Genomic DNA, 9,861 nt, shown 5'->3' on the forward strand with positions numbered 1-9,861 from the left:
AAAGTGGACGTTGGCAATCTCTCCTGATCACAGTGGAAGAAAAACATCTGAGAATATAACGAAATTAACAATATCTACCTTTTTGTGAGTTTAAGATAGTAAAACGTTTGAAGATCCATCATCCATCATCAGCCATCTTTACGATATAGGTAGGTATTCTTCATATATGTATACCCATAAACATCAGTCATTATCTTATTATCTACCAGTATCATTCCTAAGAATCATCATGCTATCAACACTAACAAAAAAAGCAAAAAATGAATAATCCCAAACTGTAGCCTCGCGTCCCACTGTGCCTGCATCGGTGGCCGGGTCCCTTTCCTTGCCTTCTCAAGTGGACTGCCGATGTGCCGATGAGCGGGGTTGCCACCGCATTTCAATTGGGTTTTTTAGCTGTGAAACTGGACTCTGGGACGCACCTGTCATCTCTATCGAGCCGGGAAGGCACATTGTTTACGTTTGCCACTCACACGGCACCTGCGCCATGGAGAAATAAACACAACACGAGACGTGTGCCCCGAGAATGAAGCAAACAAGTGGTCTGGTCGAACGACGACGACGACGGTCGTGGCCACGTTGTCCGAGCCTCCCCAGGGCCTCCCACCCCACAACGGACAAACTGTTGCCTGGCCAGGCTAGGCGACAGCACCCACACACCCGGAGGACACATATCGATTGGTCGAGGACATGCGCAGAGGCATCCCCTATGCTCTGTGCATGGATTCGATGTCGATTTCGATGTAGACACAATATTTGAGGCAGGGACTCGAGTCAGAACGCTCCTGTGCCTCGTGCGAAACGGTTCATTTCACTTCAAAACTCGCTTCCGCCGAACGAGAAGCTTTCTGCCGTCGCTGTCCTGTGTGTCCGTTTCGACATTCGCCAAGTCGAGTGGTCCTGTCCTCTGTGTGTGTGAACGAGTGTGTGTGTGTGTATGTTGGAATGTGCCATAGATAGAGAAAAATTGAATCATTGAATTAAATAGCGACCACTGCAACTGGAATATCAGCATTAGCATCAGCATTAGCATTAGCATCAGCGTCAGCATCGAAACATTTGATTTCTGTGTGAAAGTGGCAGAGGGATAGAGTGAAAGATAGAGTGATAGATAGAGTGCTAGAGCGTGGCACGAAGTGGTGTTGCTTTTGTTGTCTTTGTTGCCACACATTTGTACACCCACACATACTCGTACAAGCACGCTTCTGGGGTGGTGAAAGTGAAAGTGACGCCCCAGCGAAACACTATACGGAGGCAGCCGGCGTTCGGCTTGTGAAAAGCAGAGAAAAAAGTTAGTTTTGTTGGCGGATATCCAAGCGAAATACTCGCTTACTCATACCAATAATTTCCACAATCTAAACGGATTCTAAATAAAATTCAATTTATTGCCTCTCCAACTTTCCATCTCTCCATCTCTCCACCTCTCCATCTCTCTCCTTCTCCAACTAACTTTTTGCTCTCAAATTTATGCGTGGCACATATTAATACAACTTTCCCTTTTCCTTTTTTTTGGGCACCTACACAAATACTATACACAGCACAATTTTTGGACTAATCCGGACACCACCCACTCCTTTTCAAACTTAACTTTATTGGCATGCTGTACAGTGTATACTTTTGAGGCACTTCATTTTTGGTGTAAATACAATTTCGGTGTAAATACTCGTACTTTATTCCTACTTTGCTCATTTTGGGATTGCAGTAATGCTACTCTCGTAATGGTATAATATTTAGCATCGGATATGGACCAATATATGACCAATCCGCTCTGAGATACATATACTGTAATATGTATCTGTGAATAACTATCTAAAAGAGCGAGAGGGGCCCGTAGACGAATATTTACATTGCAACAGGTAAGTACAACACGATGATGGCGATGTGGCAGGGCCCAGGGTCCACTTAGCTTTAACAAACATTTCTATTGCGACAATTCAGGTACGACATTGATTACATTTCTCCCTTTTGAATTCCACTTTTGCCCTTTCAATGTGCATGCCATGCCCCACCACCAACCGGCACCATCTCCCTATATAGAACAACTTTTCCCGAAGTATGCAACAATCTTTTGCAAGGCTGCTGCTGCTGCCATCCATACCCTATATTTGATGTTGTTTTGTGAAGAATACTTACTCGTGCAAGAGCTTGTGTTGGCCTGTTGTGGTGTTGTCCTTCTCCGATGGAATTTCCGGATGCCATGCCGTTTGCCTGGGAGGGGGCAGGGCGCCTATTGCCTTTTGCCTTTATGGTAACTGCATTTTATTTGCGAGTTAGCTATGCTCAAGGACGCACACGGTGCAGGTGCCACACGAACGGCTGGCGCGATGGAATAGCGATGGCAGAAGTGCCAGGAGCAGGACCAGGACCAGGAGCTGGAGCATGGCGGGCGCAGACGCGTGTCTGTGTTGAGGCCGGATATTTGTGGGGACTTTTGGAAGTGGAAGAGAATTACAATTTAATTACCTGCCAAGCCACGCCACCGTTCCTGGCCTGGCCTGGTCTCAAAGGATCAATAGGGCTTTCATCTAAGTACCTCGCTGCCCCCCTGTATGAGAATATAATGAGGAATTATTTATAGAATTTTTCAATTAGTACTTTCCGCCGATGATGCTAAAGCCTGCCTCTCGCACGCACATCCTCTGTGTCTGTGCGTGTGTGTGTGCCTCTTGTGATTGTGTGATTGCAGTAAACCCAAATGCCAGAGGCGCTGATGCCGGACCTATCGACGTTCGAGAACAAAACGGGACTGGCCGAGGACATGAAGTTCCTCGCCTCCATGCCGGAGCTGTGTGATGTAACCTTCCTGGTGGGCGACACCCGAGAGCCCGTCTGTGCCGTTAAGGTATGTAGCATGCCCCAAACATCATCATCATCATAATAATCATCCCCTAACCCCCCCAACCACCTTTATGTTCGTGTCTGTATGTCCGAGTATTGAAATCAGGTCACTGCGTAATCATTACACAGCCTCGACCCTATATATTACAGTGGAGCTTCCTTAACGAAAACTAAGTAACTTTGACTCTTGGCTTGAGTTTGGAAGTAATTAAAGTCGGGGAAACTCTGAAAACACCCACACATATACTCGTACTATATTCTTTTTCAAGAAGTTTTACTGTCTCTAATCACCTACAACTCATTTCTTCCTCTCTCTATAACAGGCCGTGCTGGCCTCCCGTTCCCGAGTGTTTGCAAAAATGCTTTATGCAGCGCCATCGCCGCAGCGTAAGCGGGAGACCTCCACAAAGGAAAACAAGCTGCGGCTCTTCCTCAAGCGTTCCTCGGAGCCGCTATTGAATCTACAGAATGCCGCACAACAGGTTCGTATAAGCACCAGCATCCATGTATGTACGTATGAATGTATGTATGTATGATGTATGTATGTACGAGTATGTGTCTGTGCATCTGTATTCATTCATAATCGATTACCCTGGGGCGACACTGGGTCTCTAAAAGGAGTGAGTACTTCTCGTGTGTGTGCGTGTGTGTGATGCGATTTTGCATTTTGCTGGGGACTGCTGTGGCGCGACTGTGTGCATCATTGAATACTCGTGGGTTTATTTTTGGATGAACTTTTCGATATTTCTTTTGTAACATTATTTTAGAATACATTTGTATTTTGCATACTGTTCTATTTGATAATCCATTTTAATGATACCTATCAATGTTCTCGTGCATTCCCTGTTGTGTCACCAATTCTCAAATCCTGCAATCATCCAATCATCAATATCCCAACCCCATCCGCATAATAATAACCATTATAACATAATAATAACTAACCAACTAACCAAGCATCAAAAATCTATCTCTCGCTCTCCCCTTACGACTCTATCTCTCTATCTGTTCGTATGTGTAATTTTATCTGTATCTGTATTTGCATTAGTTTCTGCATCTGCATCTGTATGTGTGTGCTGTGTATTTAATCCATTCACGAGCTAAAAATACTCGTACCTCGAATGTATCATAATGGCCTTTTATGTGCTTTACTTAGATGTGCTTTTTTTATCCTGTGCGATTTGCGTTTTATAGGGGAGTGTGTTGCACGTCTCTACTCTGTAAGATAGTGTACGAGTATCCTACACATTACAAGATTGCCTTAAACAAGCCATTCAATGATACGGGGACTACTTAATCAACGGGAACCTGGAGCTCTTCTGTTCTGGCTTTTATCTACGCATATACCAACAGTGCATGTGGAACTACTGAGCTTTTTCAGCAGTGTATGGGTGCGATCGATTTATGAAAAGTCGACGATTGTTCGGTTTAATATGTTTTATTGAAGGGGATGTTATATAAAGCGATACAAAGTCGAAGGGATAGCGAAAGGTTCTAGTTGGGTTTAGTTGGGAGCAGGACGAGTCTGCTGGATGACTAGCTCGATTCAAGAAGGGGTCATATTGAAGACGCGTGGTGTCGGTTTAAGATGGCGATGGATCGAAGAATTTTTCGCAATAGGCGAGGTGCAAGAAGTGCAAGGTCCAGACTAAATTCAAGGGCGGGCGGGGCGGCCGAATTGCCCGTGTGACCTAATGCAAGCGAGAGCGCGACAGAACGATCGAGCGCTAGAGAGGGCGAAAGAAAGACGGGAGAGAACGGCTGCATAGGCTCATCATGAAATTATACATACGCCATGCTTGATGTGAGAGAGATGACAGAGATAGATATATGGAAGACGTTTTGTGTTGTTGTTATACTCTTCGCTGCTTTTCGCTGCTTTTCGCTACTTTTCGCTGCTTTTCGCTGCTGTGAAAACTTTCAAATCAGAAGGAAAACAAATGCCATTTTTTTCAGCGAGTATTTCATTTATTAATAACGAATTTTGCGGGAGCATATGTATGTATGTAAGTATGTAGATAACAATGTAGAGCACTGGACAGTGCAAACAACAAAGAATAATAGAGAAAAGTTACTGCTGCATAATCTATAGTCTGGCTATAATCTATAGATTGTTGGCTAATATTGGGCTGTGTAGCCAACAATGTGTCTACATTGTGTATATGTCTACAAGTAATCGAAATCTAGAATCCTACTTTTGGTTTGTCTGCAACAAGTTTGATACCTAATTTGGCTTCTTTCCTGCACACTCCTCCCTTCCATACGCTAAGTAGTTCGTGTTCTGCTAGCGCCAATATGTAGTCTCCCCTGTACTAATTCAGATTCGATTGACTCTAGCCCACAGGCCAGCAGCACCAGACGCTGATCATTGAGGAGTTTGAGCCAGATGTCTTCCGCCAGCTCATCGAGTACATACACACAGGCTGCGTGACCCTGCAGCCCCGCACCCTGCTGGGTAAGTCGCATAACGGTGGGGAGAGAGGGATTCATTCATTTCCTTTGTCTGTTTTTTAGGCGTGATGAATGCCGCCGATTACTATGGCCTGGAGGAGCTACGTCGCGCCTCTGCAGGATTCGTGCAGTGCTGCATCAACGTGGACACCGTTTGCGCCCTGCTGGCCTCCGCCGAGCGCTATATTCAGTACAAATGCACAAAGACTCTGGTGCAGAAGGTGCTCGAGTTCGTGGACGAGCATGGGACGGAGGTGCTCAATCTGGGGAGCTTCACACTTCTGCCGCAGCATGTGGTGCGCCTGATTCTGGCCAGGGAGGAGCTGCGGGCGGACGAGTTTACCAAGTTTCAAGCGGCACTTATGTGGAGCAAAAAGTATTACGACAACAATCCTGTAAGTCCCACAGGATTCTTATGATTCTTCTTATAAAAGGAACCAAACAAATTCCTTTTGCAGAACATTGACATCAAGGAGATATTGGGCACCTTCCTGGAGTACATCCAGTTCCACAAGATACCCGCCAATGTGCTGATGCGGGAGATCCATCCGCTGAGCCTGGTGCCCTACGCGATCATCATGAATGCCTTGGCCTACCAGGTGGGTTGCTGTGTGCTTTTGTGGAATATAAACCTACCCCGCTTTTGGCTTTGTTTGTGTTAACTCAGAATCACTCACATTCACGCCACCTCGCCATCTCTCTCTATCTGTCTGTCCTCCATCCGTCCACGTCCACGCCCATGCCCATGGCCATGTCTTTGTCCATCCATGCGATGCATTTATATCCATCCATCCATCCCTGTTGTCCACCTTTATGCCTGATTCTACAACTTGCAGGCAGACCCAGAAAGCATCGACCCCGGAAAGCTGTCTCCCAACTCTAGCCTAGTGAGGCGCGCTCGCCAAAACCAGGGCCGCTCGATGTCCGTGCAGAGCTCGCTGGATCCCTATGGCTCCAACACCACCCTCAGCTCCAGCGGAAGCAGCGACCCCACCAGCTGCGCCCCTCACAGCAACTAGCATAAGTTGAACGGCCCCTCCTCCTCCTCCACCCAACCGCACCAGCACCGCCACCGCCACCACCACCAGTCCCTGGCAAAGATCCACAAGGCCAAGTCGCAGTCGTTCCGCTCGCGACGCAGTCCCTCTGAACGGCGCAGCCCCAACCTCACCCTCAACACCACCTCGGCTGGGGCCAGTAGCGAAAAGAAGCGAAGTCCTCTGACACCAAAGAGTCTGGTGCCAACGGAAACGGATTCCAAGAGTCCGGGCAGCGGTTCATCGAAAACGCCCACCACACTCTCGCGTCAGGGCACACTACGGGCCTCCAGCCGGCGGAAGAATAGCGGACAACTCTCAATCTCTTTGGGCACCCAGGGCCGGTCCCGTAGTCCCGTGGCCACCAACGATCGAAGTCCCCAGGGCAGGTGCAGTCCGCTCTTCCCCGGCAGCAGCAGCGGCCTCCGATCCCCTAACGACCAGCCCAGTCCCACTGCCAGAAGTCCAACGGGAGAGCCCCGACGGAGCAGTCCCACCTTCAGCGTGCACACCCAGGAGCGTCGCTCGCCACTGGGGGCCACTGCGCCCACGGATTTCTGCTGCCAGACGGGCTTTCCTGGAACCCGGAGGAGTCCCACTTCCACGGTTTACGTGCAGGACATGGCCACGGAGCCGGAGGAGGCGGGCTTTGTGGGAATGAAGCGACCCTCGATCGGCCTCTTCACGCCGATCTACTTCGCCAGCGAGAAGCGGTCCCCCATGGGCATGGGACCCATTCCGCCGATCCACGTTTCCAATCCAGCCGAGACCCACAAGAGCGCGGAGCGGGAAAGGGAGGCAGCCGAGGCAGCTGCCCGGGAGTTGGAGCGAGAGAGGGAGAAGGAGGCGGCGCAGTCGCTGCCGCAGGTGCAAGAGAAGAAGAGCGTCATGCGGGAGATCCTGGCCTTTGTGCGAAAGCCCTCGAAGGTGATGACAACGCGCACGAACCGCTTCGCCAACGCTTTCACGCGCGCGGATTCGGGATCCTCCAGCGGACCTCTGATCCGGCAGAGCACATTCTCGGCCAGTCCGGCCCCCTCGTCCACCGCCTCCAAGAGTGCCGTTCAGAAGCAGATGTCAGAGGTGGGATTCGAGCCGAAGATGTCCCTTAAATTCGCTCACTACACGAAGATGAGCCTCAAGCTGCGCCGATCCGCCAAGCGGGATGAGGAGGAGAAGCAGAAGCAGCAACAGCAGCAGCACCACCAACAGACAGGGAGCTCGGCCTCGGGATCGAAGCGGCCCAGCGCGGACTCCAATGCGGGGATAATGGAGCAGGTAGCTGGCTCCGGATCTGCATCAGCATCAGCCTCAGGCAAGGAGCTGCCATTCGAGCTGGCCAATGTCCACTTCGAGAAGGTAGGTGAGTCCTATATCAAGCATGAGCGACTCCGAGAGCTAGTCGAGCCAGACCAGGAGGCGGAGGCGAAGAGAGCAGCTGAATCCGAGTGCAAGGTCGGTCCGGATGTCGAGCCGGAGCAGACGGATGCCGCCATGGCGCAGTTCGTCGAGGAAGTGACCAATTCCCTCAAGGTGGTGGCCCTAAACGGAGAGGGAGGTGCAGCAGTGGTGCACCACTTCACGCGCCGCTCAGAGAGCCGGGAGCCCATCGAGCCGCGGATCAGCGAAGAGCACGAGTCGGACTCCAACGACCTGACTATTCCGGAGGAGCTGCGCGCCGAGCTAGTAGAGATCTTGAAGGCCTTTGCGCCAGAACCAGTTTATGTTAATCTGCAGGCGCTGCGGCGCGAAACGGATGAGGTGGAGGCGGCCGCCCAGGCTGTAGCAGAGGCGGCAGCCTCTGCCCCGCCCGTGAAGCAGCCGCTGCAGTGTCCTACTATTGAGTTTGAGCCGCCATCGCGACGATCTTACTTCGACCCGCCACGCTCGGCTTTCCTCGAGCAGCTGCGCAGCCCCGGGGGGGACACGGACACGGATCTGATCAACCTCCAGCGGCTGGACTCGGGCGGCGACAGCTTTGAGATGGTCGAGGGCGATCGCAAGTCGAGCCGCGCCGAGTCCAGCTTCGACTGTCCGTACTCATCGCGTGACACCAGCTTCGATGTGTCCATATCGCGGTACCAGTCCACCAGCTATGAGGACCAGACCTCCAGCTTCGAAATTGTGGACACGGTCGAGCGCCACCGGCGTCCCGTGGACTTGCGCAAGAGCTCCATCGAGCTGGTCGATGTGGAGACATTCCAGCGGTCGGGCTCCTCCTGCGGCAGGAAGTCCTCGCTGGAGACGCACTTCGACTACACGCCCTCAGAGACGAGTGGCGTAACGCCCGCCCGCTCGCCCAACTTCCCGCTGATGACCAAGAAGCAAAAGGCCGAGACCTTCCGCCAGCTGCACATCTCACCCTTCAGTGCCTTCTCGCGAGCACGCAGTCCGCTCTCGCAGCAGACCTCCTCGAACTACAGCTCGCGGGACAGCTACGACTCGAGCTCCTCGTACCAAGGCGGACCCAGACACGGCCATGGGCACGGACCGTATGCCGATCCCAGCCGGAAGCACTTCCCGCTCACAATCAAGCGCGATCAGCGCGAGGAGGAGGTCAATACCTTCCTCTGCACCGACCAGCGATGTGCCTCCATCTTCGAGCCGCGGCCCAGCTCTGTGCTTACCCAGCAGCTGTCCACGGGATCAATGTCCACCCCCTCGGGCTACACCAACGGTACGCCACGCATTTCCAGCACCGTAGGCACTGCGCCAACTGCTGCCATGCCCCCGGGGGGCAGCTCCACAGCTGCGGTTTTTCCAGCGGCAGCGAGTTCGAGCCACCATCGCCACGTCGCGCGGCCAGTGCCTCGCCCAAGCACACCTTCACGTTCCGTATTTTGATGAAGAAGGTGGATAGTTCGCCGGAGGCGCTGTGCCCGGAAAGGCATCGGTCCCGCATCATAGATCGGTACCGGCGACGCGACAGTCGACGCAAGCGCATCCATGAGGCGGACAAGAGCCTTTAAGAGGGCTCTTAGGCCGTGGCGTTTTAGATAGAATAGAATATAATAGAATAGAATGGAATTTTTTGAGTACTTTGTTTAGTTTAACCACGGTGAACCTCATGAGAATTCATTGCGGCAATGCTCTATATATATCTTCTTGGATATGTTTTTGACAATCTCAATGTTATCTCAAGCTATTTAAATTTTAAAACTCAAAAACATCGCATTTCAATTTAGTGGTGTGTCTGTAGGATTAAGTGAAAATCAAACTCAAGGCGTTTAATAATCAAACTTTATAAAATGGTTCTGGTTTTAGGCCGTTTCAAAGCTCTACCCAACAGGTACTTCGGCCAAGCCGAAGCCAGCTATACATACCTCCTCCATTAGAGAAGGGAAACCACTTATGATCTCTACCGATTTATCTGACTACAATAATTCCTCCCACGATTTACCTGATTACTATTTAAAACAATAGATCAAACATTTATTATATAGGATTAAACGATATATATATACATATATAGAGTGCGTACGTGGATGTCGTACGTATTTGGATAGCGGTTCAAACTTTGATGTTGTAATTATTGTGG

At 50.6% G+C, this 9,861-nt stretch overlaps 1 pseudogene; it reads left to right on the forward strand.

Annotated features, from left to right (window-relative positions):
* The first annotated feature begins 683 nt into the window (after positions 1-683).
* Positions 684-9,861, forward strand: part of LOC117193669 — a 9,500-nt pseudogene continuing 322 nt past the window's right edge.

The sequence above is a fragment of the Drosophila miranda genome (genome assembly GCF_003369915.1).
Source record: "Drosophila miranda strain MSH22 chromosome Y unlocalized genomic scaffold, D.miranda_PacBio2.1 Contig_Y2_pilon, whole genome shotgun sequence".
Taxonomy (NCBI): Eukaryota; Metazoa; Arthropoda; class Insecta; order Diptera; family Drosophilidae; genus Drosophila; species Drosophila miranda.